At 51.6% G+C, this 25,473-nt stretch overlaps 2 pseudogenes; one reads left to right on the forward strand and one right to left on the reverse strand.

The window, feature by feature from the left end:
• The window catches only part of LOC113982685, a 37,083-nt pseudogene extending 11,909 nt beyond the window's left edge, over nt 1-25,174 (reverse strand).
• LOC114003219 lies at nt 9,890-10,830 on the forward strand (annotated as a pseudogene).
• Nucleotides 25,175-25,473: the final 299 nt, after the last annotated feature.

Genomic DNA, 25,473 nt, shown 5'->3' on the forward strand with positions numbered 1-25,473 from the left:
ACAGAATTCCATGTTGAAAGAATCAGTAATGAATTAAGAATGCATTTTTTCTCTCAAAAGCTACTACCTTTACTTAAAATTACAACTAAACTACCATACTTATTTTCCAGGTTCAAAGTGTTTCTGCCCCTACCAGCAAAAACAGGTGCAGGCTTTTTCTGGCCAGAAAAAAAGAAAAAAGGACCAACACTGGAAAGACAATAATTTCTTAGAGTACAGCTCAACTCTTACAAAATCTTTGGTGACTGGAGCCCTGACATGATGCACATGGCAGTCTTTTAGATCAAAACAAATCAGTGCACACCCTCAAAATGCAGTAATACCATTCACAAATGGAAACACAAATGCCCTCTCCAGATCTGTTCCACAGCATTTTACCAAGTAAATACAGCAACAGAACCAAATTCCAAAACATACAGGTTCAATAGACATGTTTGTGTCTGTTAACAGCAGAGAGATTCCAGTGTTATGTATTTAACCTGATGTGAAGAGTGGGCCTGCTTCCTACAAACATGGTATAAATACAGTTAAGTTTAGGAATCGGAACCACCACAGCAAAACTACAGCTCAGACCACTGTATAAAAGCAGGCAGTAAAAGCTTAATTACCAGTAGCATTATGCTGTCTATATTGTTCAATGGGAACTCTGTCATCAAGATGTAGATTGGCTGGTGAGCACTGGATTAAAGAGCTCTGAAATGAAGAGTAAAATGTAAGTACTCTGTAGAAACATCAGGGACAAAAAAAAAAAAATCTGTTTTTAACACATTTTAAAATGAGAGGTACTAATGCACGGTACTGTATTAGAACATCTTAAAGTAACAATTTGATAAACATAGATTTTGGGATCAAATCAGAACCTCAATATGATGTCTTTATGTATAGTTCTCTGTATGACTATATGAACTCAAAATACAGGTCCTACAAACTGATTTACATGTGCACATGAGGAAAACATGAAAATGCAAATATATTGTTTGTGCTGAGTATCTCTCCAAGTGTCTCTTTATAGATTTGGCTCTTTTTCAATAGTTTTTATTCCAAAATGCTTTCAAATCTTTGCATGGGTATGTGTTCTCTCATATAAAAATCACCCATAAGGAATCCCTATACATGTGTCATTTGATGGGGTCACTTTTCTGTGTTAAGTTCCCTGGAATACACCCTCCTTAAAATATGACAGCTGATCCATTTGAAAACTCACCAAAGGACAGGTGAGCTTCGGTTTTACTTTCCTTCATTATCTCCTAAGCTTTGATATTCAGGGGCTGAAACATGAGGGTCTCTCCTTCTTTCCTGATCTGTCTCCTCTAAGCCCTCCTTTTCTGTTCCCGTGGCTTCCACTACCTTCTTAGCTTGTCATCCCCCCACTTTACAGCCCCAAATAACACGTTTTTCCTCTCCCCCTGTGAGCCATCACTACTTTTCTCTCAACCATCTTCCATCCAAGCCAGCAGCTCTTCCCTGCCAGTGCTGCTGCTTGGAGAACCAGAAATCCTGGGCTGTCATTTGCCTGTTGATAAACAAAGCAGTGGCTTCTTCCCCTGGGGACTGAAAGTGTCCCCTCCCCCAGACTGGAGACTGGAATTCCAACCACATTCCTGACCTTGGGTTTCACAGTTACCCATCAGTTTGGGGGAGGGAAAAAGAAAAAACGGTGAAGAGATTACAGCAGCAAGTAAACTGGGGCTAAGTGTACCTTCATTTTCTCAAGCTGTTCTGGAGAAATAAATAAAATTGTACTATGGGGGGGAAAAAGTTCAAGCCAGGTATCAGTTTACTGAATTTTACCGAGGAATACAGAAGAAGAACATGCCTGCAAACACACATCTGCACTAACTTATCAAACTGCACAGTGCAAAATCTCACCCCAAGGAGTCTGTACAAAACAGTGGGAATGGAATCAGAGAGGGGAAGGAAAAAATCCTCAGCAGTGCCTGTCCCTGTCAAGGGAAAATACCTTAGTGTTAAAAGCATGAAATAAATCCTAAAGTGTCATCAACTATGTGATTTTCTCTTTATTCGCAATCACTAATTAAAGAAACATAACTCAGATGTGACCTCATTCTGTGCTCCTGTGAGATTAACATTAGAACAAGATTGTCACTGTCTATTTGTCTCTCGTGCTCCTCACTGGCAGGCACTTGGTGCACCCCTGGATATCCTGCTAATGAGGTAAAAAACTAACCCTTCTAAAGTTCCAGATTTTCCTCACCTCTTTGTACACAGTTGGACAACCTGGACCAAGTTATTCCTTGAAATCCATCTGCTGGATTTAGCATTAATTACTCCTTGTTTTGATCTGAGGGAAAAAGGCTCACACAACACAATCTCTGACTGCTCCTTTGAACTTACCCACAGTGTGTTCACAAAGACACAGAGCAAGGCTTTTAGCTTTTGCTGCTCCCCTCAGTTCCAGCAGACAAAGAAATGTCTCTGTGAAATAACAGCAATTGCCTTTCCATGTTACTGAACTACCTTCAGTTTATCTGGTCTCAAACAAATACTCCCCATTTTCTCCTTGTTTTATTTTCAAGGGCATGGGTATGGGTATTTAGATGACTGCCTTCACTGGTACAGCATAGAAACCCTTCACATTGCTATAAATGAATATTATTCTCTTGAAAAAACACCTTTTCCAAAGCCTCTGACAAAAAGAAAGGGAAAAAACCCAGACAGAAAAAGGGAGCCACAGGCACATTGCCTGTCACCCACCAAAAAAGGTCTCCTCCCTAAAGATAATTCAGGCACACCCTTCAATATGGATCTCTCACTATCACCCCAGGCTCTTTTTTTGTGGAAGTTTCTGTAAGGAAATTTAAATGCATCACTGTCTCAGACAGCCAAGGATAAGATGACTGAGGGAATTCAGTTGCTCTCTTTAATTAATGCAGGATTATTTCCCTTTCATTTGGTGAAGCTAATAATGTGACTGGTGGAATGTCAGTAACAATTAAATCATAAACTAGTGCAGCACCAAAGGGAAAATTTACTTTAGTTATGGATTATTGCCAGCAGAAATCTTGAAGATCTTATCCATATTTACACTGATAAAATACCACATGTACTTCATGGGATACTGCAAGCTTTCTACAGTCCTTGTGGCATGTCTTTACAGAGCAAGAGTGAACATTTTGAGATGATATCTTAATAAATGAGGTGCAGTTCTATTGTAAAATATGTAAAAATACCTTCCCTAAAATGCGTTCATGCTTTCTGCAAGAACCAAACCATTCCAGCTGACATACCCTTCTATCACCAATACTGCAGGGAAATGTAATATCCCCCTAAAGCAGAAGGGAAAGAAGACAACTGAGCATCAGCAGCTATTCCTAAGCAAGATCAGGGGTTTAGCTCCATCTAACTGAGGGATGAGATGTGTCCCTCAGTGGGTCTCTTCCCACTCCCCCACCAGCCCTTCTACCCGACTGCAAGCTCAAAGTTCTAAAAAGAGAAGAAGAAGCTGGAGCGTCAATATTTGCCCAGTGCAAACCCCAATAATCTTTGCTGGGAGCTGACAGGAATTGCTGTTCCACTGCCCTGGGATATCCTGGCTTGAGGCGAGAGCGCAGCCCCGCCCAGAGCCCCCAACCCCTCTGAGAGCTTTTGTAGCGTCTGTTTGTCCATGTCCCTGTGGCAGAGGCTCCCCGACATCTGCCCTGGAGCTGGTCCAGCTGCTGGACCAAACAAGGCATTGTCCAGCCTGCCTTCCCCCAGCCCCGACCGCCCCAGCCCATCTTCCATCGCTCTGCTTCCTTTTCCTGCCCCTGCTCCCCCTCCGCTCCCTTCCCTCTGCCATTTTTATTAGGAATGTTCTTGCTGTTCTCACTGTCCCAGCATGAGCTGATCCCCAGGGGAGCCTGTGGAATGTAACCCCTCAAGCACTAAATTCCTTCCCCTGTGCCAAAGACACGGGTTTGTTGTTGCTGCCCCTCCCGCCGAGCACCAGCTCCATCTCCTGCTCCTGCCCAGCGGCTTTGCAGAAATCCAGGGCTGGGTGTGGATTGAAGGCTGTGGCAAGGGACAGGATAAAGTGGCTTCACTTCCACCCTTGGTGTCTCAGTGTTTGTGATCTGGGAAATTCTCAGGAACCTGGAACAATGGTAGATTATCTGTTGTGGCAGGATATGTACCTGGAGATTGTTTTGATCTGAGTATAAATCTTCCTTGAAAGTACAACTGATAGAAAATAATGTAAAAAAAAAAACAAGGAAAAAATAAAAAGAGAAAAAGAAAAAAAAGAGAAAAAAGAAAGAAAAAAACAGGACAAAAATGAGAAAAAAAAGAACAAAGAAAAAAGAGAACAAAGAAAAAAGAGAAAAAAAGGAGAAAGGAGAAAAAAGAAAAAGAAAAAAGAAAAGAGGAGAAAAAAGGAAGAAGAAAGAAAAAAGAAACAAAAGAAAGAAAGAAAGAAAAGGGAGAAAATAAAAGAAAACAGAAAAACTAAAAAGTCTGATCCTCCCCGCCGCAAAGACTACAACTCCCAACATGCACCGCGCGAAGCGGAGGCGTAAAGGGGGCGGGCAGGGGCCGTGGCCGCGCGCTGATTGGCTGTGGCGTGGTTTTCCAAGGTCGATACCCCACAGAGCGAGCGCCATTTTGTCCGCGTGGGAACGAGAGAGGAGGAGGCGGTGGGCGCTGCGCTGAGCTGTGAGTGCTGCCAGGGGGGGCGGCGAGAGCGGGGTCTGGGGATCCCCTCGGGGGCTGCGGGGAGCGCGGCTGTGGGTGGAAGTGCTGAAGATCTCGTGGAGGCTTAGCGGAGGAGTTCGGGGGTTCCCGAGGAGATTTTGAGGGGTCCCTGAAGGGACTCAGGGGGAAGGTTGAAGGTACCTGAAGGGGTTTGGGGGTCTCTGAGGGGGTTTTGGTTTCTGAGGAGGTTTGGGGGGATCCCAGGTGGGCTTTGGGGGTCTCTGAGGAGGTTTGGGGGTCCTGGGGGGCTTTGCGGGAACTTTTTAGGCAGTTTTGGGGTCTCTAGGGGGTTTAAGGTGTCCCAAAGGGTTTTGAGGGTCCCTGAGGGGTCCCTGAATGGGCTTGAGGGGTCCCAGGTGGGTTTTGCGGGTCACTGAGAGGGTTTGGGGGATGCTGGGGAGGGATGAGGTCTCTGAGGGCATTTGAGAGGATCTTGAGGAGGTTTCAGTGGGTCTGGGGGGGATTTCAGAGGTGTTGAGGGGATTTTGAGGGGTCCCCTAAAGCCCAACAGTAGGGTTCATGGCGTCTCCAAGCCCCAAGGGGTCCTAGGGATGCGCCCCAAAATCCGGGGGGGGAGATGTACCACATCCAGGTAAGGGGATCCCAGTGCCCCAGTATATCCCAATGTACTCCCAGTGATCCCCTCATTAACCACCCAGTGTGTCCCAGTGACCTCCCACTGCCCCCCCTATGGCCCACTGATCCTGCAGTGAGCACCCAGTAACCCCCAGTATGGCCCAGTAACCTGCTGGTGTCTCCTCGTGTGTCCTGGTAGTCCCCCAGTAACTCCCCAGTTCTCTGCCAGTGACCCCCAGTGTGCCCCAGTTCACCTCCAGTCCCTCCCAGTGCCCTCCCAGTGTCCCTCAGTTCCCCCCCAGTCCTTCCCAGTGCCCTCTGGTTCCCCCCAGTGTGTCTCAGTATCCCCCAGTTATCACCCAAAGCCCCCCGACTGTCCCCAATGTGTCCCCAGATGCCCTTGGCCTTTCTGTGAGTGTGGTGGGGGCGTTTTTGTGGTCAGAGGGTCCAGGGGGGGCTTCTGGGGTGAGATGGAGGGTTGGGGACATGAGGGATGGGGTTTGGGGACAGTGGGGTGGGGTTTGGGGACACTGGAATTGGGGATGTCAAGGGGAGAGTTGGGGCCATGGGGAGGTCCTGGGGACATGGGAGACACCAGAGGAGTCTTGGGGTGTCAAGGGGGGAACTGGGGACACCAAGAGGGTCTTGGGGACACCAGGGGGGTCTCAGGACTCACCTGTTCATGGAGCTGCCCCACCCCTCCCCCCCCCAAGCCCCATTAACCCCCCCAAATGTCCCCTAACCTCCATTTTTCCTTAACTTGCTTCCACACACAGATCCCTTTGATACCCCAATGCCCCCAAAACCCATTTTAACATCTCAAATGCTCCCAAAGACCCCCAAACCCCCTCAAATCCCCATCTACCCCCTCCCAGATCTCTTCAAATCTCTCCCAGCCCCCCCTTCAAATCCCTTCCAACCCCCCTCCCCCAAAGAGGGATCACAGTCGACTGTACTGGGAGGGCACTGGGGGGGCTCAGGTGTCTCAGGACAACGAGGCCCAGCTCCAGGAGAGATCCGGGCAGCAGTAAGGAGGTACTGGTCTGGACTGGTCTGAACTGGTCTGTATTGGTTTGTCCTGGTCTGTCCTGGTCTGTACCCCCAATCCCCAAAGCCACTTCTCAGGTCCCTCAGGACCCTCCTGCACCCCAAAGCCCCCCAGACCCCCCCAGGTCCCTGACTTGGTCCTGCTGCCCCTTGAGCATCTGCAGCTGCTGCAGAACCAGGCATTTCATCAGCAAATGTGCAGGTGACCCCAAGCTGGGGGTGTGTTGACGTGCTGGAAGGCAGGAGGGCTCTGCAGAGGGACCTGGCCAAGCTGGATCCATGGGCTGATTGCAAGGGGATGAGGTTCCAGCAGGCCAAGGGCCGGGTCCTGCCCTTTGGGCACAAGAAGCCCCGTCAGCCCCCCGGGCTGGGGCCAGAGTGTCTGGAGAGCAGGCAGGCAGAAAGGGAGCTGGGAGTGCGGATGGACAGGAAGCTGAAGAGGAGGCAGAGTGTGACCAGGTGGCCAAGAGGGCCAAGGGATGGTGTCCTGTGTGAGGAAGAGTGTGTCAGCAGGAGCAGGGAAGTGATTGTTGGGCTGGAGTGAGCGCTGGTGAGGCCACCCCTGGAGTGCTGTGTCCAGCTCTGGGCCCCTGAGTTGAGGAAGGCCCTGGAGGGGCTGGAGCAGGTGCAGAGAAGAGCAGCGAGGCTGGGGAAGGGAGTGGAGCACAAGTGGTGTGAGGAGAGGCTGAGGGAGCTGGGGGTGTTGAGGCTGGAGAAGAGGAGGCTCAGGGGAGACCTCCTGACTGTCTGCAAGTCCCTGCCAGGAGGTTCTAGCCAGGTGGGGGTGGGGCTGTTGTGCCAGGAAGCAGCAGTAGGACAAGAGGGCTGGGTCTTGAGCTGTGCCAGGGGAGGTTTAGGTTGGATATTGGGAAGCAGTTTTTTGCCAAGAGAGTCATCAGGCCTTGGAATGGGCTGGGCAGGGAGGGGGTGGAGTCAGTGTCCCTGGAGGTGTTGAAGGTGAGAGTGGATGTGGCCTCAGTGCCATGGTCTGGGAAGCACGGCGGGGTTGGATCCAGGGTTGGACTTGATGATCTTGGAGGTCTTTTCCAACCCAACTGATTCTGTGATTCTGTGATTGCCATTCCTATGGCAGCACATGCTTGAGGCTCTATCCCCAGGGTGATAGAGATGTCTGTCCATATCTATCTCCAAGGTTAGTGTTTATATGTGTGGTGTTAGCAAAGCAGGCTGAGTTGTGGGCTGGTTGTAGAAGGAGAAAGAAGCCCAGAGGGCAGTGCAAGCAGGCAGCCCTGAGCTTGCACCTGATGTCCCCTCCCTGCAGGTTCCTGTCCTTGAGCCCAGGCCCTGAGGTGAGGCTGAGAAGTGGCGGGAGGTGAGCCCAGAGCTGTCCCTGAGGTGAGGCTGAGAATAAGTGCAAGGCAGAGGTGCTGCTGAGGAAGGAGAGCCCCGTGGTGGGGAAGAAGACAAAGCTGTGAATGCCCATCCCCGAGCAGGTGCTGTGTCCATCCCCTGTGTGCCAGGTGAGCTGGGGCTTTGCTGCAGCGCTGCGGGCGCTGATTTGAGCGTCTCCAAGTGCTGAGATGGTGGGCACCCAGGAACACAAACTGTGCCTGGCCACGGAGCCTGCAAGGAGGAGCAGAGACAGCGGTGGCAGTGTGGGGGACCAGGTTGTCCCTGTGCCTTCCCCTGCAGGCCTTGTCTGTCCCTGCTGGGCCCCTGTCCATCCCCATCAGGTCCCTGCCCGTCCCCCCGGGCTGAGCTCCCCCCAGGAAGTGCCGTGGAGCTGAAGCTGCTGCCATCCCCCCCTGCAGCCGCTGCCCCAGCCACGGGAGCAGCAAAGGCAGGGCCAGGAGCAGAGGCAGCAGCAGGGGAGCCCTGGGGGGGCCGGGAAGGTCTTGTGTGGGTCAGGAAAGAGGTTCTGGGCACAAGGCCGGGGCTGTGCTGAGCAGGCCCAGCCCTCACATCCCCCCAGCCAACGCCGGCTGCCCGGGGGGCTTGGGAGGGACCCCCAGCCCGTGTGCCCCACACTGAGCTGGCAGAGAGAGAGCCAAGGGACAGGGCCACGGGCAGGGCCCCGGGTGAGGGACAGGCAGGGCCATTGCAGGGCCACGGTGAGGGCACAGCCTGTGGCAGCAGAGCTGCCCAGGGCCGGGGGCAGCCGGGGGTGTTGGTACCAGCCAGTGCTGGGGCCGAGCAGAGCACGAGGCCTCTTGCAGAGCCCTGGAGCAGCCTCCCACTTGCCAGCCCTGCCCTGATGGGGTGACACTGTCCCCTCCCTACAGGACACTCTCCCCGAAATCTTCAGGGGGGCCTTTTGTGTCTATTCCTGGTTGCTGATTCCTGCTGGGGACCTGAGGGAGCCTCTGCAATCCCATCCATGGGGCACAATCTCCTCTCCAGAGCTTGACTCACTGCAGACTTTGCAGGGAAATCTGTGCTGACTGCCCGAGTATGTCACGACCACCCGCACTCTCCCCAAGATATTTGGGACGAGTTCCTCCTTCCCGGGTACCCGCGGGATGAGGGGGGAGGTGCTTGTTTTCCTACTGTTGCTGCTCCGCCCCTGTCCCTGCCCTTCCTGCCGCTGTCAGGTGAGCGGAGCGACCACGATGGGAAAGGGGCGAGAGAAGCGACCCAGGAGCCTGAAACTGGGGAGTGGAGAAGGGGAAGCCTGGACAGTGGGGACCTCTGGGATCCACGAGACAACAGAGTGGAGAACCTGGAGAGGAGGAATGTCTGGGAACGTGGCACCCTGAAGGCGAGAGTCACAAGAGAAGGACTCCTTGGGACCCCCAACACTCCCAGCATCCCTCAGTGGGACCCCCAGCTTCCCAGACAGGGGAGACCCTCTGAACCCCAGAGGGGAGAGACCAGACAGGGGGAACTCCTGCAAGAGATTTTTGCTGAATCTTGATATTTTAGAGTAATTTTTAGCTGAATTCAACTTTTTGCAGTTTGAGGGACTAAGGGTCTTCTTGCTATTTCTGAAAGTTTTTTGCCTGAATGTCAGTGGTTTGGGTTTTTCTGAGCTGAATCTTAGTGTTTTGGAGGTTTTTATGGTCACAGGATGCCCGGTGAGTTCTAGAGATGGACTTGGGCAGGAGGAACCCCCAAGCCAACGCGCTCAGCCCTTGTTTCCCCCCCATCAGGATTTGTCCTTCCCAAAGCTTGGGCGGATGGAGGAGGAGGCTGCGAGGAAGAGGAAGATGCCTTGGTCCCCCCAGGCAGGTGAGGAGGAAGTCAGTGTCCCTTTGGGCGGGTGTTGTGCTGGCTCTGTCAGCCGAGCATGGCCCCGGCTGCAGGACAACCCCGCTGGCGCCGCCGTCCTGCCGGGGCCGGAGTTGGGGGGATGTCCTTGGCCTTCCCTGTGGGCCGGAGGCAAATCCCCTGCCTGTCCTTCTTGCTTCCTGCCCCAGGCCCCGAGGTGAGGACGGAGAGCCCGGAGGACAAATCCCCCCGTGAGCCCCTGGTGGGAGAGGCCGTTTTGAAGGGCTCCCCGGCGCAGGAAGGCAGCGGGGAGGAAAAGGGCCGGAGATTCCCCCGCAGGAGGGGCTCCAAAGCCATCCCAGGGTGCTCTGAGGAGGAAAGAGCCAGCCTGTGCCGGGAAGGCGGCCGGAGGTTGAGGGGGAGCTCTGAGCTGGTGGTCCCTGAGCAGCCTCCCAGCAGGGAGAAGCTCTTCAGGTGTTTGGAATGTGGGAAGAGCTTCAGGAAGAGCGCCTACCTGATCCGGCACCAGCAGATCCACACAGGGGAACGGCCCTACAGGTGTGGGGAATGTGGAAAGAGTTTCAGGGACAGCTCCAGCCTCCTCAGCCACCAGCGCATCCACGCTGGGGAACATCCGTACAGGTGTGGGGAATGTGGGAAGAGCTTCAGGCAGAGCTTCCACCTGATCCGGCACAGGCACATCCACACTGGGGAACGGCCCTACACGTGTGTGGAATGTGGGAAGAACTTCAGGGACAACTCCCACCTCCTCACCCACCAGCGCATCCACACTGGGGAACAGCCCTACAAGTGTTCAGAATGTGGGAAGAGCTTCAGTGACAACTCCAGCCTCCGCAAACACCAGCACATCCACACTGGGGAACGGCCCTACACATGTTGGGAATGTGGGAAGAGCTTCAGCCAGAGCTCCAACCTCCACACCCACCAGCGCGTCCACACTGGGGAACGGCCCTACAAGTGCTTGGAATGTGGGAAGAGGTTTCACACCAGCTCACATCTCCTCCTGCATGAGCGGACGCACACGGATGAGAGGCCCTTCTGCTGCACCGACTGCGGGAAGGGCTTCAAGCGGAACTCCAACCTCATCACCCACCAGCGCATCCACACTGGAGAGAGGCCCTACAAGTGTGGGGAGTGTGGGAAGAGCTTCGCCCAGAGCTCTGCCTTGACCTCACACCAACGGACCCACCAGTAAGGGAAGCCCTGTGAGTGCCCGACTGCGGGAAGAGCTTCGGCCGTAGAACTGATACGCAAAAAAGTTTTCAAAAGGTCTTCAGGATTTTGAGTATCTGCCCTCCAACATCAATTTATTCTTTTGAATATGTGTAAGTTTAACCTCATTTTAGTCTGAAAGCCAAATTCACCACTACCCTATTCCCTGATAACCGTGGGCTGATTCTGACAAGTGAGGCACAAATTACCCACTGCCCAGCAAAAACCAGTGGGGCCAGCCAGTGGTCTCTGCCCTGGCAGCCCAGTTTCCCCAGTCTCATCTCAAAATGACCAGTTACACTGAAGCAAAGAGCACTGGAACCAGTGCAACAAGCCCCAGTCTGACTTTCACACCTGCCCACGTGTCCTGTTTCTGCTGCTCTACAGACTTCCTTGTTTAAAATACAATGGAAAAATAAACAGTTTTTGGGGTTGTTTTGGTTTTGGGCTTGTTTTTGTTTTCCCCCCACTGTTCTCATTAACCTCATTTCAAATCTATTTCAGTGTTTGAAGATGAATTAAAATTTTGAATGATTTTTAATGTTAATGCCTTGACCAAAGTATCAAAACATGAAAAATAAAAAAAAAAAAACACCACAAAGCTGTCCATTATTGTCACACTCAAACACTCAGAAGTACTAACATGAGAACAGTGAAAACCCCATAAATAAGACCATTAAAATAATTTTAATATTTATATATTATTATATTTTTAATAAGCCTAAAATAAGGAAATTTAATTCCTGACATCAGCTTTCCCCATCTCTCAAAAAGGTAATTTAGTTACATCTGAGTCACCCTTGAAAGGCTCTTTCCAGTTGGGTTGGCCTCTGCCTTAGACACTGTGCTGGTTTAAGAGTTAACCAGCAGGGGAAATGAACTCAACTCAAAGGAGAGATTATAAGTCAGAATAACAATTTACTAAAATAATACAGTAAGTACAATCATACAAACAAACAATTGGTCTTAACCCACAAAACCCAAATGTATAACCCAGTACCCTGGGGAATGAACAACGTGGTGTTCCTTGGGCCCCGCTTGAGTCCAAAGTAAAGGGAGAGGGGAAGAACCTGCTGGTGGGAGAGCGGTTGCAGTCTGGTCAAAAGTGGTGATTGCAGTGAGATGCTGGGGGAAGAGCTGTTGCAGTCTGGTCAAAGTGGTGATTGCAATGAGATGCTGGGGGAAGAGCTGTTGCAGTCTGGTCAAAGTGGTGATTGCAGTGAGATGCTGGGGGAAGAGCTGTTGCAGAGTTTCTCTGGATCCCACAGAGTGGTTGAAAAATGTTCTAAGACTCCAAGATTATATATCCTGCAGTTCAGGCAGAAATGCTCAGTGCTTCCCTCAGGGTGGGGAGTTCCACAAAGGGTGTGAGGACAAGAGCATCCTCCTATCTCACAGGCCTCTTAACACCTAGTTTGTAGCCTGAGGAGTCAGGCTCTATGGGCAGAGGGTGCGAATAGTCTATTGACAACAGTTTCTGGGAAATGGCATGGAAGGCTATAGAATACACAGTTTTGGGTTACACCCATGCCATGATGAACTGGTCTCAGTTGTCCTAACTAGGACAGGAGACAAAATACAAGGAGATATAAGTGAAAAAATAAGAGTTTACTGACAAGAAATAGAGCAGCAAAAACAGCAATGCCAACAGAACAGTTCAAAGCTTCAGCGGAGAGAGAAATTGCCTCCTGTCACACTCCTGCCCCAATTCCCTTTTGTAAACAGATAAAAACAGGGATCAACACATGCCTCCCTTCTCCCTTTTCCCCCTGAATGAACAAAGAACAAAAATTAAACCAGAGGAGAGAGGGGGCAAAGCAAAATCTGGGAAACTCTCTGGTCTGAGCTAAGTTGTGCTGCCCAAGAACACGCTGACTCCAGAGGTGTCCAAGCGGGGCAGAGCCGGCGACTCCGGTCCGTGCGGCGGCGGGGGGGAGGCAGCGGCTCTGCTTGATTCCATGGAGTTCTGGGGAGGCACAGTGGCCCCTTGGTTCCATGAGGTTCTGAGATGTCTCAGGGTTCCTTTTGTTCCAAAGAGTCATGGAATGGGCCCTTGTCACAATGGCCCCTTGGTTCCATGAGATTCCACAGTGTCCCTGCATTCCTTTGGTTCCATGAGGCCCTGCAGTGTCACGGTGCCACTTGATTCCGTGATGTTACAAAGAATCAGAATGGCCCCTTGATTTAAGGCCAACTGCACATGGGGCTGCCTTGGGGGGAGTGTGGGCACCCAGACAAGGGAGTTGTCACCCCCCTGGACTCAGCCCTGGGGTCACCACATCTGGACTGGTCTGTCTGTCTGTGAGGTTCCCCATTCTGGAGGAATGAGGAAGAACAGGAGAGGGTCTAGAGGAGATCTGACAGGTTGGAGCTTTTCTCCATATTGGAAATAGAATGAAATCTCCACAAAGAGTAGCATTGAAGGTTGAGACTGAAGGTGAGGAAAAAGAAATGTCACTCAATGAGGACCCTTGTGCTGCAAGAGGTCACCCAGAGGGAGTCAGGATCAGCCCATGGCTTTGTGTTCCAGGGAACAGCCAGAGCTGGTGCAGAGCCATCAGGGAGGGTCTAGAAATGCTGCTGGGAGGGGGTGGGAAAGCAGGAGGGGTGTGTGCAGCCTGCAAGGCCAGAGCAGCAGCAGGGCCAGGGCAGGACAGCCTGCAGGAGAGATGGCCAAGGGCTCTGGCAGGGCTGCAAGGCCCAAAGGCACCCAGGCCTTTGTCCCCTTGCCTCTGGCAGCTGCCTCTGCCACTCAGGCCACCACAAGCCACTTTCCTGGCAGGTTCTGCCCTTGGGTTCTGCCTCGCCCCTCCCTCAGGAGTCTGGCAGGGGTTGCCCAGTTTTGGCCTTTGTTGTTCCTCCCCCTCCCATCCCAGTGCCCCCCAAACAGCCCTGAGCCAGCCGGGAGGGACAGGATCTGCTGGGCCAGGGCCTGGGGCTCAGGCCTTGGCCTTTGTGCTCCACAAACCCAAGGCAGGCTTTGCTCAGCATTGCAGGGGCCTGCCCAGAGCCTTTGTCTGCCTGCACTCCTGGCCTCCAAGGAGCTGCTCCAAGGAGTCCCTGGGGAGGCTTTGGCAGTACCTGCCCTCAGTGGGGCCCAGCAATGCTTCAGGGCACTTGGACTTTGGCTTCTGACTTCTTCAGCAGCTGCTTCAATCTTCTCTCAGTACCTCAGGATCATGGGCTGGGCTGCAAACACACCATGGGGCTCATTAAAATGCAGAAATCCCTCAGGATCTCTTTGTCTTTCTTTAATTGTCTTCAAGGCAATTTCAAAACAAGTCTTCGAAGTTTGTACTTTTTTTTTTGTTTTAATTTAATTATGGATATTTTTTAGTCTAGAGGAGAGGTAATAGAGGTGTTCTGCAAGTGATCTTGATGCTGAGTGTCTCCTCAGGAGATCCACACTGACCCTGGATGATCAACCTTGCTCCTCACCCCCCAACCTCACCAGTTCTGACATGGCCCATCTTGGACTGACAGCTGATGCAACTCCAAACACACTGTGGGACCCATTAAAACACTGAAAAACAAATTATTTTTCTTTATTTATTTGTCTTCAAGTCTTCAAGACATCAGCAACTAATTAGAGTTGTTATGTAGTTTAGCTAAGGAGGAAGATTTTAAAGTGGAAGTCACGAAAAATATATTTTTTGATGAAAGGGAATGATTTACACAGAGCCTTGGGAAGCAAGAGGGTCAGGGCACAAAGGATTTTGATCCAAAGACAAGAGGGCAAAAGACATTAATAGTGCTTAATCATTCACCAGTTGAACAGTTGTAAAGTGATTCAATAGCATTTGCTACAATTTTAACAGTGACTGAATTATAGATTCCCAATAACAACATTCCCACCACAGTCAATTCACACCCACACCCAGGCAGAGATGTGTGGACACATCAAGAGCTGGGTGTGGAAAGGTCCCTCTCCCAAATTCTCCTTGTTGTCAGGGAAACACTCCCACAAATCCCTTTGTGTTTCCCAACAGACCAGGGTCACAGCTGGAGGAGTGTTTGTGGAGGGGGATCAGAATTGTCCTGGGCATCAGGGACGGTCTTTGGAGTGTCACAAACTGGAGGGTTCCCGAGCTGGGAGAGGCTGCCAGAGGTGTCCCACTGAGAGGGAGGTGCTGGGGAGCTGCCAGGGCCTCCCTCAGCCCTGCTGGTTGTGGGCTCCCAAGGGACTGGCTTTAGTTATCTGCTGAATTTCCATCCTGGTGTCAGGAATGACTGGAGTTTCCCAAATATTTGGGAATTGTATCCAAACTGTTCCATTTGGGTTACGATTCAGTCAGGGAATATTCCAGGGTTTTCATGGGATGACTGATTATCCTGTGTTCCCCAGCTCTTACACCCATCCCAGTCAGCTGGATGGTTTATTGACAATGTGTCCCCAGGGGCGGCACCTCCGATGCCATAGAAACCCCTCCCCTGGATTAGGAAACCTTTGGAATTCAGGAGCTGTTCCAGTGGAGCATGAACATGAACAGCAATTTCCCTAAAGCCCAGAGCCCAGCAGAACAAAGGCAGGCCCCATCAGTGTCAGAGCAAAGGTCCCCCATCCCTGTGTCCCTGTGGCCGCTGAGGCGGCAGCGCAGGCCCGAGGCGGTGCCGGGTCCCGGTGCAGCCGGGGCAGAGCGGCGGCTGCGCGAGCGGCAACCCCGGCGGTGAGTGCGGCAGCCCCGTGGGAGCGGCGGCTCCGGGCACAGACGCCGGCGGCAGCCGCTGTGGCTCGTGGAACCGAGTGGCCATTGGGACACTGCAGGGCCTGCTGGAATCCAGGGGCCGGTGGGACACTGGGGAGCCTCTTGGAGCCAAGGGAACCCTGGGATATTTTGGAACATCCTGGAATCAAGGGGCCATTGTGACACTGAGAGGCCTCAAGGAACCAAAGGAATCCTGGGACATAGTGGAAACTCAAATCATCAGGGCCATTGTGACACTCAAGAACCTCATGGAACCAAGGGTCCATTGTGACACTGAGAGGTCTCATGGAACCAAAGGAACTCTTACAGTTTTTGCAACCTCATAGAATCAAGGAGCCATTTCTGGCAGGATGCTCTGCTCTGATAATACCTAAAAACTGGTCAGAATGCAAGCAATGCAAGCTCTCTGTGGTGAGTGACTGCTGGTGTCAAGGTGATGTTTTTAATGTTGAATTATGCTAACCCCAAAATGCTTCATGAAACTTCAAACACACATCCTGCTTTCTGAAGCAGGATTTGACAGATAAGCTGCTCCCTGGCCTGCAAATATGTCCAGCAGTCAAACCCTTGATAACTATAAAAACCCTGTCCAACTGTCATGTGGCAGATTCTTCCACAGACTTCTTGAAGTGTGTGGAGCTTCTGCCATGAAGCAGGGACAGCTCTTCATGGTCACTGCCCAGGGGTTGGGTGGAAGAAAAAAGAATTACCCCCTGTTGTTGTGGGATGAGTTACCTCAATGTCTGCTTCAGGATTGTTTCTTTTTGCTGGCTTTGATCCAATTGCTTTAATAGAGTTACTTTGATAGACTCCACTGTCTTATCTTACACTATACTACTAGGGGTTTTTGGCTTTTATAATTTGAAGTAAATAATTCTGTTTAAGGTCTTTCATCTGTTCACTTTTCTGATCAATTTTTTGTTCATTTGTCATAATAAATCATTGCTTTTATAGATATATTTCTGATTTGCCATCACTAAAACCTGCAGGACAAAGTGATTGAATCACACCTGTATAATTCCTTCAGCTGAAACCAAAATCTGAGTCTGAGATTGGATCCAGCCACCCCCAGGCTCCTCTCTGAGAAGGAATTTAGAAAGCAAGGGGGTCCTTTGTGCACCTCGTAGCTCAATGAGTTCAGCACAGAATCCCCCTGCACACACACAAACACACAGGCATGGGAATCTACACACACACTCCTGTTCATCCCTACACAGACATAACCCAGACAGACTCGCAGGGGAACTCCACACACCATTCCCACATCACAACATGAGAACCGTTAGAAAAACATAAAATATGTGCACCAACCATCACTGCACTGAAGCACTCACAGGATGGGACACCTGTGTCCACTTCTGAAATGTTACAGCCATTCTACACAGCCTTTATTTCCTGTCAGCTGAGTATTCTATCAGCTGCATTCTAAGATGAAACTCCAGGCACATGAACAGCTGAATCTGTTCCACATTTAAATGCTGCTGCACATTTTTAAATGGAGAAAGTAGGGAAACTGCTCAGTGTTCAAATGAATGAAACACAGTGAGCCACAAAAGACAAAAGTACATAGTGTGCAGCATCTTTCTGGAGTTACAGATCTGCTCAATTTTCTATGTTTGGCATTCAGAGACCATGTTTACACTTATTAAACTACTCCCGCTCTCCCCCCCCTTTTTTGGAGTGTTTCAATTGCCTTTCCTTCTTCCAACAGCTGTGACAACTGTTAAAACAGTCAGTAAAATTAAGTCCCCTCTATAATCCTTTAGTTAACTTTACATTTTAATCAGAGGTTGAGGGAGATTTCTTGTTATAAATGAACTGATTCATTTAAAATTATTAAACTGACACATATGTCAAAATGAGTAGATAGATTTATTGCATCTGTTAGCTCATTAAATATTAGTAATTATTAGTGCCATTGTTATTGCTGAAAGAGCAAAAATTAAAGACTGCAGCTGGCTTTAAGTTATTGCATTCTTTAACATGCTCTGCCTTAAAATCAAAGCATACCTAGTGATGGTCAGACAGATGTCTCTGCACTCTCAAAATGTTCAGACAATTTTTAGCTCAAATCCTCTCTTCCCTCACCCATAACACAAGAACTGCAGAAACTACAACACTTATTTTGTATGTTCTTATGCTCACATGTGCATATGCCTGTCACAATATATAGTCAAATCACAATTGCTATGGATATAATTAATGCGTCAAACTCTGAGGTTTATTAATTGAGACAGAGAAGCAGATATGTTTCTGAATGCTGGTTCTTTCTCTGTGTCCATTCAATCCCACACACCTCAAGCCCTGCACTCACACAATATACTGGGAGTGTTTTAAGATGGCTTTTAATTGAGCCAAAGGGGAAGAAAAAAATTAGTTTTAATCTTGCACCAGAGCCAAAAAGACATGTGCCCCAATTTCACTGAAATGCATCTACTCTAAGAGGCTTGTCTAAACTAATCCTTCAAATCAGCTGTAAGAAGGTACATTCAAGAAAGCTCCTTTGAGGGGGCTGGAGGGGACAAAGCATATTCCCTCCCCCCCCCAAAAAAAAAACAAAAAACAAGAAAAGTCCAACTTAACACCCAATTCATCGTTTCTTTATATATTTTAAAAAAGTGTCACTGTAGTAAATGCTTCAGAACCTGCATTCTTACATTCTTCCCGTGTCATTTCAGCACCGTGCGATGGCCGCCATTCCCTTTTCCTGCCTGGCTCAATTCCCCCCAGCCCTGCGCTGTGCAGGCAGTGAGGACAGCGAGTGAGCAGCTCCCTCTAGCACACTGTCACCTCCCGAGCAGCCTCTGCGCCGCTGCGGCCGGGGCGATGCGGTCCCTGCTCTTCCTGGCGGTGCAGGGAGAGCGGCTCCGGCAGGCAAAGTTCTCCCAGTCCATGTGCGCCCGGCGACAAACCCTCCATGCAGGGAAAAGCAAAGGTCCCGTGGCTGACCCCGTGCACTTGACATCACATACTCTCCATGACATCACAGCTACTCTGTGACATCACAGCTACTCTGTGACATCACATCCTCCTCTATGACGTCACAACCATAATTTGACATCACATCCTGCCCGTGAGATCACATCTCCCCTATGACATCACACCTCCACTGTGACATCACAGCTGAGTCACATCCATCAAATGACATCACATCTCTCCTGTGATATCATATCATCCCTGTGGCATCATGTCCTCCCCTGTGACATCACATCATCCTCTTGACATCACAGCTTCCCTGTGACATCACATCTCCCCAATGATGTCACATTCTTCCCTGCCCTGTGACATCACGTCCTCCCCATGAAATCACATCCTTGTTGTGATATCAAGGCTCCTCTATGACATCACATCCATCATATGACATCACATCTCTTCTGTGATATCATAACATCCCTGTGACATCACAGCTCCCCTACGACATCACATCCTCCCCTGTGACATCACATCCTTGTTCTGACATCACATCTCCTCTGTGATATCACATCCTTGTTGTGTCATCATTGCTCCTCTATGACAACACATCCATCATATGACAATACATCTCCCCGGTGACATCACATCCTTGTTCTGACATCACATCTCCCCTACAACGTCAAATCCATCATATGACATCACATCTCTCCTGTGATATCCTATCATCCCTCTGACATCACACCTGCTCTGTGTCATCACATCCTTCCTGTGATATCACATTTCCCATATGAGGTCACATCCACCATATGACATCACACTTCTCCTGTGCTATCACATCATCCATGTGATGTCACGTCCTTCCCTGTGACATCACAGCTCCCTCATGAAATCACATCCTTCCTGTGACATCACACATCCCCTGGGACATCACAGCTCCCCTGTGACATCACATCCTTGTTGGGCATCACATCTCCCATATGATGTCACAACCATAATATGACATCACATATCCCCTATCACATAGCCCCCTTTCTGTGACATCACATCACCTCTATGATGTCACATCCATCATATGACATCACACATTTTATGTGATCTCATATCAACCGTGTGACATCATGTCCTCCCCATGACATCACAGCTTCCCTATGACATCACATCTCCCTATGACATCACAACCATCATGTTACATCACACCTCCCCTGTGATGTCACATCCTCCCATGTGATGTCATGTCCCCCCTGTGACATCACATCCTCCCTGTGACATCACATCCTTCCTGTGATATCACATCTCCCCTATGACATCACACCTCCCCATAACATCACAGCTCCCCTGTGACATCACATTCGCCCTGCGACATCACATCCAGTCACATCCAGATCCATCCCAAGGTTGGGGGGGTGTGTGAGACAGGCAGAACCACAAATGCCTGCACAGCCCAGAGCAGTCAGTGTGGGGCTGTGCTTGCTGCTGCAGAGACCCCCAGGGAACAAACCCAGGCAGGAGTTTGGGGGCTGTGTGGGTGTGTCCCTAAGGAGGACACTTGCCTTATTATTGCTTATTATTTGTAATATCTTACAGATCTATCATACAACACCTAAGGATGGATTCTATAGAATATGTGCCATAGATATTTGGGTTGGGTCTGGCTGAGCTGCAGTTCAGTTCCCCACAGCAGCCCTCCCAGGGCTGGGCTTGGCATTGGCAGCTGGAAGGGGGTTGAGAACACCCCAGTGTTTTGGCCCCTGCTGAGCACAGCACCAACACTGGGACATTCCTTCCTTAGCTGAGGGCAAGAGCCTGGCAGGGGACCCAAGTAGGCCAGCTGAGCCCAACTGAGCCAAGGGACATTGCAGCCCATGGGAGGTCAGCTCAGCTCTAAAAGCTGAGGCAGGGAGCAGGAGGGGGCATTCATTGTCTGATGGCTGCCTGCTGAGGAACCGTCCCGCGGACCCAAGCCCTGCTCCTCGGGAGTGGCCGACCATGGCTGCTCATGGGAAGCAGAGAACAAACCCTGCTGTCTTTTGCTTTAAATAAACTGCCTTATCTCAACCCACCAGTTGTTTTTTGTTCCACCTTACTCTCTCCCCTGTCCTGCTGGAAAGTGGAGTGATAGAGCGGCTGGGAGGGCACCTGGTGTCCAGCCAAGGTCAACCCACCACACACCTGAACACTTCCAGAGACTCCACCACCTCCCTGGGCTACTTGTTCCAATGCCTGAACACTCTCTCAGGGGAAAAAGGTTTCTTTAATATCTAATATGAACCTTGCCCAAGGCAATTTAAGGCCATTCCCTCACAACCTTTCACTACAGCCTTGGCAGAGAAGACCAACCCCTGCCGCACTAAAACCTCCTTTCAGGTCATTGTAGAGAGCAATGAGGTCCCCCCTGAGCCTCCCCTTCTCCACACTCAACAAGCCCAGTTCCCTCAGCCGTCCCTCAGCAGACATGTTTTCCAGAGCCTTCCCAGCTCCGTTCCCTTCTCTGGACACGCTCCAGCCCCTCAAGGGCCTTTTGGCACTGAGGGGCCACAACTGGACACAGCACTCCAGGTGGGGCCTCCCCAGTGCCAGCACAGAGGGGCAATCAGTTCTCTGCTCCTGCTGGCCACACTCTTCTCCACAAAGGCCACGATGCTCTTGGCCTTCTTGCCCCCCTGGGCACACTCTGCCTCATATCCAGCCCCTGTCAAGCAGCACCCCCAAGTCCCTTCCTGCTGAGCAGCTCTCCAGCCCCTCTGCCCCCAGCCTGGAGCATTCCAGGGGGTTGTTGGGAGCCAAGGGCAGGCCCTGACACTTGGCCTTCTTGATCCAGCCTGTCCAGATCCCTCTGCAGAGCCTTCCTGCCCTCCAGCACATCCACACTCACACCCAACGTGGTGTTGTCCATGAATTTCCTGAGGGGACACTCGATCCCCTGGCCCAGGTCACCTAGAACGATGTTAAACAGGAGCAGCCCCAACCCTGAGCCCTTGGGAACCCCACTAGTGACTGGCCCCAACTGGATTTCCTTCCATTCCCCACCACTCCCTGGGCCATCAGCCACTTTGTCACCCAGCAAACAGTTCCCTGGGCAAGCCATGAGCAGCCAGTTTGTGCAGGAGATGATGAGGGAGATGGTGCCAAAGGCTTTCTGGAATTCCACAGAGACACATCCCCAGCCTTTCCCTCAGCTGCTGAGCGGGTCCTTTGTCAGAGAAGGAGATGAGGTTGGTCAGGCAGGACCTGCCTTTCCCAACCCCACGCTGGCTGGGCCTGATCCCCTGGTTGTCCTGCCCTGCCATGGGATGGCACTGAGGAGGATCTGCTGCATGGACTTCCCTGGTCCTGAGGTCAATGGGACAGGCCAGGAGTTCCCCAGATGCTTTTTTTGGCCCTTCCTGGGGATGGGCATCCCATGTGCTTGTTGCCAGTCAGCTGGGACTTGTGCAGTTGTGCAGCACTGCTGGGGAATGAGTGAGAGTGGCTTGGCCAGCTCTTTCTCCAGCTCCCTCAGGACTCTTGGGTGCATCCCATGTGGGCCCAGGCACTTGGGGGGGTCTCACTGGCAGAGCAGGTCACTGACCATTTCCTCCTGCATTGTGGGGGCTTCACTCAGCTCCCCATCACCAGCTTCCAGCCAAAGCCTGCCTGCCAGGTGTCCAAGGGGTCAGTTCTGCTGCCCCCTCCTTCCTTCCCCCACAATGGAAAACTCCCTCATTTTGGGTCCCTGTGCCCCAGACGGCTCCAACCACCACCTCACCCACCAGTCCCACAATCATGGAATGCTTTGCCTTGGGAGGGGCCTTCAAGAGCATCTCAGCACCCTCAGAGGAAAGAATTCCTTCATCCTATCTCCTCCAACCCTTCCCTCTATCCGTGTGAAGCCACTGCCCCTTGTCCTGTCACTCCAGGCCCTTATCCAAAGTCTCTCTCCATCTTTCCTGTTGGCTCCCTTCAGGCACCAGAAGGCCACAATTAGGTCACCCCTGAGCCTTCTCTTCTCCAGCCTCAACAATCCCAATTCTCTCAGCCTTTCCTCACAGCAGAGCTGCTCCATCCCTCTGATCCTCTTGCTGCTCCCCTCTGCACTCGCTCCAGCAGGTCCATGTCCTTCCTGTGCTGGAGCCCAGAGCTGGAGGCAGCTCTGCAGGTGGGGCAGCATTACAGCCACGCATGTTCCAGCAAGGACATGGTGGAACCTCATGGAACCAAGGACCATTGGGACACTGCAGGGCCTTCTGGAGCCAAAGGAGCCCGGGGACACTGGGCAATCTCATGGAATCAAGGCAGCACTGTCACCCTGGGAAAACTCTGGGAATTCAGGGCCCATTGTGACACTGCAGCTCCCCATGGAACAAAAGGAACCCTGGGATGCTGCAGAAACTCATGGAACCAAGGGACCATTGTGACATTGAGGGGGCTGATGGAATCAGGAGTCCATTGGGACAATCCAGGGCCTCATGAAATCAAAGGAATTCCGGGACATTGTCGAGCCTCCTGGAACCAAGGGTTCCTGGTGACATGTGTGTCCTCCTGGAACCAAGGGAGCCCGGAGATATTTCTGAACCTCCCAGAATCCAGGGGCCATTGGGACCCTGCAGAACCTCCTGCATTCAAGTGCTCCTTGTGAAACTGCAGGCTCTCCTGGAACCCAAGGATTCCTGGAACACTGCAGAGCTCATGGAACCAAGGGGCCACTGTCCCACTGCAGCTCCTTCTGAAGCACAAGGGACCCTGGGACAGTGGGAAATCTCCGAGAATCCAAAGGGCATTTTGGGACTGCAGGGCCTCGTGGAACTAAAGGAACCTTTGGAGACTGTGGAAGCTCATGGAATCCAGGGGCCATTGGGACATGTGGGGTCTCCTGGAAGCAAAGGAACCCTGATAATTTCTGTGGGAACAAGTTAAGGCAGCAGCAGCTGCATTCAGTTAATCAGGATCCAAAAGGAGTGTTTTGGCCTTGACTGGTGTTTTCCACCCAGAGAGGGCTGTTTGCCAAAGTGGAAACCACTTGGAACGCTCTGCATGGCAGCCTGTGTTTTTCTCTGGTGGCTGAACACAGCCAGCACATGAGGGGAGGGGAATGTGTGGGATCAGGGCACTGCTTTGGGGCCATGCTGGGAATTCCAGTGGACTAAAAGACAAAGCCCAGGCACTGTTTCCAAAGGAACCCCAATGAAAGGGGGATGCTGGAAAGATGGGTGGACAAGTCCTGAAATGGAACTCTGTGTGTGCAGCCTCATTTTCTCCTTCAGTGCCCACAGAGGGGGTAAAAAGTGGCGGTTGGGACCCCTAAACTGTTGGGGGGGGGGGGAAATGGGGATTGAGGGAAAAATGGGAAAGTGGGAGTTACAGGGAGAAGGGTGGAAAAGGGGGATAGTCTGGTGGGTTCAACAGTCCCATTGAGGTCTTTGGACACAGGGGTGCATGGAAAGTGTGGTGGCCCCCCTGAGCTCCCAACTTCCTGGGGGGTGCTGGGGGTGCTGTATCCAATCTCACTTGCATTATGCCAACAGTTGCAATTTAGAGGAATTACAGAGGTGTGACTGAAACACTTTTGTCGCCCAGATTTTAATAATGGCAAAACAGATCTATTGATAGAAATGAGTTAGTTATAGTTACAAATGATCAGACAAAAGATCTTCATCAGAATTATTTACTGCACAGTACAAACACTAAGACTACCAGGAGTACAGGATAAGGTAGGACAGTGCTCTACACTAAAGCAATTGTTGAAGCAATTCTACTCAAGCTGCCACAAAAGCAATTCTTAATTAGAGATGGATGGAACTCCCCCAGACCAACACTCGGGAGGAGATCTCTGCTCTCAACCTCCAGGACTGACCCTGGGGGGGGTCCCCAGCCAAGGCAGGAATCTCCACACACACCCCCAAAAGGGTTCTGTTGGAAGAAGCTGCCCCTGTGAAAGGGGACTGGCCCTTTGCGGTCAAAAGGGATGGAGTGACAGTCACTGGACTCCAGGGGTTGCCTCCCCATCAGGGGCTTCATTCGGGGTGGAAGCAGCGGCTGAAGCTCTTCCTGCAGTCGGGGCACTGGTAGGGCTTCCCTTACTGGTGGGTCCGTTGGTGTTTGGTCAAGGCAGAGCTCCAGGTGAAGCTCTTCCCACACTCCCCACACTTGTAGGGCCTCTCTCCGGTGTGGATGCGCCGGTGGGCGACGAGGGTGGAGTTGTGCTTGAAGCCCTTCCCGCAGTCGGTGCAGCGGAAGGGCCTCTCATCCGTGTGCGTCCGATGGTGCACGAGGAGACTGAAGCTGGTCTGAAACCCCTTCCCACATTCCAAGCACTTGTAAGGTCGTTCCCCAGTGTGGATGAGCTGGTGTTTGCGGAGTATGGAGCTGTAACTGAAGCCCTTCCCACATTCCCCACATGTGTAAGGCCATTTTCCAGTGTGGATGTGCTGGTGTTGGATCAGGTCAGAACTGACCCTGAAACTCTTCCCACATTCCTGACATGGGTATGGCCGTTCCCCAGTGTGGATGTGCTGGTGTTGCATCAGGTGGGAGCTGTCCCTGAAACTCTTCCCACATTCCTGACATGGGTATGGCTGTTCCCCAGTGTGGATGCGCTGGTGTCGGGTGAGAGTGGAGCTGTCCCTGAAACTCTTCCCACATTCCCCACATGTGTAGGGACGTTCCCCACTGTGGATGCGCTGGTGTCGGATCAGGTGGGAGCTGTCATTGAAGCTCTGCCCACATTCCCCACAAGTGTATGGACGTTCCCCAGTGTGGATGCGCTGATGGCAGAGGAGGTCGGTGCTCTTCCTGAAGCCCTTCCCACATTCCAAGCACCTGAAGGGTTTCTCCCTGCTGGAAGGCTGCTCAGGGACCACCAGCTCAGAGCTCCCCCTCAAGCTCCGGCCGCCTTCCCGGCACAGGCTGGCTCTTTCCTCCTCAGAGCACCCTGGGATGGCTTTGGAGCCCCTCCTGCGGGGGGATCTCCGGCCCTTTTCCTCCCCGCTGCCTTCCTGCGCCGGGGAGCCCTTCAAAACGGCCTCTCCCACCAGGGTCTCACGGGGGGATTTGTCCTCCGGGCTCTCTGTCCTCACCTCGGGGCCTGGGGCAGGAAGCAACAAGGACAGGCAGGGGATTGGCCTCCGGCCCACAGGGAAGGCCAAGGACATCCCCCCAACTCCGG

The sequence above is a fragment of the Pipra filicauda genome, unplaced genomic scaffold (assembly GCF_003945595.2).
Source record: "Pipra filicauda isolate LSUMZ 115617 unplaced genomic scaffold, ASM394559v2 scaffold958_size45312_pilon, whole genome shotgun sequence".
NCBI classification, from domain to species: domain Eukaryota; kingdom Metazoa; phylum Chordata; class Aves; order Passeriformes; family Pipridae; genus Pipra; species Pipra filicauda.